This window comes from Tachysurus fulvidraco, chromosome 14 (genome assembly GCF_022655615.1).
Source record: "Tachysurus fulvidraco isolate hzauxx_2018 chromosome 14, HZAU_PFXX_2.0, whole genome shotgun sequence".
NCBI lineage: Eukaryota > Metazoa > Chordata > Actinopteri > Siluriformes > Bagridae > Tachysurus > Tachysurus fulvidraco.
In genome coordinates, this window is record NC_062531.1 from 26,317,103 (window position 1) to 26,321,653 (window position 4,551).

The window sequence follows — 4,551 nt, forward strand, 5'->3', positions numbered from 1 at the left end:
ATCGCACCTGCTGCCGCATGCATGTTGTCAGCTCCCTCAGTGACGCCGTGTCAGGACCACAATGTCCTTCTGTTCACGGTCATGTCCAAGTAACACCTTTTACGTTTCAGACAATTAAGTACAGGTGCTTAAAGTCTAGATGAATAAAATCCCGTTCATGCCTGCTGGTAAAGAATTCCTGACCAACATTTAATGGAATTCCAAACCAGTACGTTCCCGAAGGAATTCTGACCGATCTCGACTTTTTACGAACCCGTTCTGACCGTTCCTGCTTATTTCTGTGTTTGACTACTCTCAAAGTAAATCAGACTAAACCGCCATCACGATGGAATCTGATCAACTCTCACTCCCATCCCTTGCTGTCGCATCTCGCTCTCATCCCTCACTCTCACAATGCAATTCTGACCATAGCTGTTAGGGCTGTGAACCTTTGGGTAGACAGTGAATCGATTCAAATTACTTACCGCTTATCCGAACTTCTCGGGTCACGGGGAGCCTGTGCCTATCTCAGGCGTCATCGGGCATCGAGGCAGGATACACCCTGGACGGAGTGCCAACCCATCACAGGGCACACACACTCTCATTCACACACACACACACACACACACACACACACACACACACACACACACACACACACACACACACACTACGGACAATTTTCCAGAGATGCCAATCAACCTACCATGCATGTCTTTGGATCGGGGGGAGGAAACCGGAGTACCCGGAGGAAACCCCCGAGGCACGGGGAGAACATGCAAACTCCACACACACAAGGTGGAGGTGGGAATCGAACCCCCAACCCTGGAGGTGTGAGGCAAACCGTCTCATTTCTCGTCCTTAAATACATTTCAAGTTATAAATACATACCAGAACATTATGCTACATTATACTGTACATAATCCTTTACATTTAACTCTTTATAAACAAATTAAAATAAATACCTTCTTAGCTGTGTTTACTTGGGATGTGGTATCCTAGTTGTGGTAGCTAAGGTGTTAGATTACCAATCGGAAGGTTGTAAGTTCGATTCCTACGTCCACCAAGCTGCCACTGCTGGGCCCCTGAGCAAGGCCCTTAACTCTCAGGTGCTCAGTTGTATGAAAACGAGAATAAATGGATGTCGCTTTGGATAGCGGCGTCTGCTAAATGTTTAGTGGTTTCTGTTCAACGTCTCCTCCTGCTGTTCAACGTGAATCTATAACAAAATGAAATAATAATTCTAGCACCGATTATGTCATATAACACAATAGAACAATGTAGGACCATCATATTACAATCTAGAATCCTTAAAAGAACATAGTTAATTATTTTGGTTAGTTTGGGTCACGACCGAAAGGACGAGATCCTGGATACAGGCGGCCGAAATGAGTTTCCTCCGCAGGGTGGCTGGGCGCTCCCTTAGAGATAGGGTGAGGAGCTCGGTCACTCGGGAGGAGCTCAGAGTAGAGCTGCTGCTCCTCCACATCGAGAGGAGTCAACTGAGGTGGCTCGGGCATCTGGTCCGGACATGTCCAACCGGGAGGAGGCCCCGGGGAAGACCTAGGACATGCTGGAGGGACTATGTCTCTCGGCTGGCCTGGGAACGCCTCGGTATTCCCCCGGAAGTGCTGGAGGAAGTGTCTGGGGAGAGGGAAGTCTGGGCGTCCCTGCTTAGACTGCTGCTCCCGCAAACCGGCCCTGGATGAGCGGTAGAAGATGGATGGATGGGTGGATAGTTTGCTTCATGAAAATAAGGGAAGTTGCAAACTTACACTGTTTGTGGCCTCAACTGTAAGTTTAATGAAGATCATTTCTCTTTCCTCATTTTATAGAACTTGTAGCCCTTTAAAGAAGGAGGAGTCCAATGCACAGGACGTTTGTATCAGGTGGAATAGGTCAGTGGAAATGCTTCAGCTTTTATTATAACAACAAGTCAACAAGTCAAATACAATCTTGGCAACAAGAGGTACAGAAGTCCGCAGTGTCTCTGAGACAGACATCAGTAACTCTGAGGACGTTGTGGAACTGATGACACCCATTAAGATCACTTCTACCATGACGTGTGAGAAGAAAAGCCAACCGTGTCGGTGATCATGCCTCTTCAGGGTATTTATGAACAATGTTGTGATTTTAAAAAATTTAATAGAAGCAACAATGAGGTCTTAATAATAAAAATGGCGGCGCATTTGCAATACTTTTGCCTTTAAGCAGAACGTAGCGGGAGTCTGTGGGTAACGACATGAAACGTCCTTCTGTCATCACGCATTTCATTTCTCGACTCGTCTGTATCGTCCTTGCGAGGCTTGAGATGTTTTAATAGTTTAGCCTGAAGAGGCATGATCACCGACACGGTTGGCTTTTCTTCTCACACATCATAGTAGAAGTGACCTTAATGGGTGTCATCAGTTCCACAACGTCCTCAGAGTTACTGATGTCTGTCTCAGAGACACTGCGGACTTCTGTTCTGTACCTCCCCACAAATACTTTGACACAAGATTGCGTTGACTTGTTGAAAAGCTCAAGCATTTCCACTGAACTCATTCATTCATTCATCTTCTACCGCTTATCCGAACTTCTCGGGTCACGGTGAGCCTGTGTCTATCTCAGGCGTCATCGGGCATCGAGGCAGGATACACCCTGGACAGAGTGCCAACCCATCACAGGGCACACACACACACACTCATTCACTCACTCACACACACACACACACTATGGACAATTTTCCAGAGATGCCAGGTTCCAATTATGCTAATTAATTAGTAATTAACACAGAAATTCCCAACACAGATAATCAATACTAACATTACATACAGTATCGCTTACATACGGCACATCGGTGTCGTTCGCCCGATCTAACAGATTATTTAAAATACAAAGTGCAGCGATTGACATCTAATATCTGTGTCTGCATTCATGCTTCAGTGAAAAACACAATTATGGAATAGCGCTCGCCGTATGTCATGTACATGTGCAGAGGGATGGGACTAATTGGTGTAGTGTGGTGAGAGAGAGTCGCCCTAATTGCTCAGTTACGTCGTCGTTGGTCTTTATTAGAGCAGAGTAATGATCGAGAAAGAGACAGAGAGACAGAGGGTGGGGGAGAGAGAGGGGGGGGAGAGAGAAAGAGATAGACAAAGAGTAAGAGAGATTGAGAGAGAGGGGAGAGAGAGAGAGAGAGAGAGACACACACAGAGAGAGGGGGAGAGACAGAGAGAGAAAGAGATAGACACAGAGAGAGAAAGAGAGAGAGAGAGAGAGAGAGAGAGAGAGAGAGAGAGAGAGAGGGCTGTGGGTTGTTCTTACAGGCAGTCATTTACTTTGGTTTTCATCTATTCCCAGATTGAGACATCAGACTCCTAAATGTCCTCTCTGTGGTCTCTCTGTGTAAAATATTCAGTCTTAAAGACATTTGAGTGTCTCTGTGTGTCTTTACCCCAGATGTAGCTGATCGCTCCACAACATGTTTGGTCTTCTGTAGTTCTGCACTTGAGCTGCAACTAATAAACGTCTTGTTGTAAAAAATCTGCCTTGAACCAGATGCAGCGGTCGTAATCTTCACCGAGCAGCTGAACATCAAGCGGGAATTTATGGAGAACGTCCGTCCTCAAAAAGTAGGAGCATGCAGTTGGTATAAAAGTTTATACACCTTTTAAAACTGCAGGTTTTTGTGATATCACAAAATAAACCTTTTAAATAAAAAGAGAGAGAGAGAGAGAGAAAGAGACCATCAGAGAGACCTGGAGCTTTTCTACAGAAGAGACTGGATCTATCCATGATTCCCCCAGGACCAGCTGAAGAGATACAGTTCCACAGTGTGATGCTGCCACCACCAGGCTTCACTTTGTATATGGTGCTTTTGGGGAACATCATTTACAGAATTAAACCTAGTAAGTTCTACCTTGTTCTCATCAGACCAGTCTAACTGAGAGACCCCATCACCCAAACATGTGAAGATATGAGAGCTTGTTCTCGTATGCAGAACGTGACCAGAACTCTCTAGATGTTCCTGCAGCTGCTAGAATGTAGTTCTAAGTCTCCTGGAAGCCTTTCTGATAAGTTTACTTCTCATTCATTCATCAGTTTTGGAGGGAGGGACATCCTGTTATTGATGATGTAACTGTGGTGCTCCACTTTCTCCACGGTATTCCATGAACTTTATTCCACTTTCCTCATCCATATGTTTCCACAGTGAAGTCTCTTTTTTTCACGATGAGGATGAACAGAATCCATCCACAGAGGCTCACACACATTTACAGCGTCTTTAGCAAAGCTCCGTCGCTCACAGCTGTTTGTTCATCTGATCTTTATCAATGTCTACTTATCCCTCGCTTTCTAACGACAGAGGAGTGCAGGGTCGCGTCTCCTCGGCTCCGTTAAGTCAGAGTGATCGAGTCTCCTCTCTTTTCAGGTATTTCCTCAGGAGATCAGGTCGTGTTCCCTGGAAAGAGATAAGTGAGCAGTGATGGAGAGATAAAGATGTTAGCAAGAAGGGGAAACCAGACGAGGTGTAAAAAAAAAAGATGGGAAATGGAGAGTAAGTCGACATGGATGTGTGTCGTGGGCGGAAGA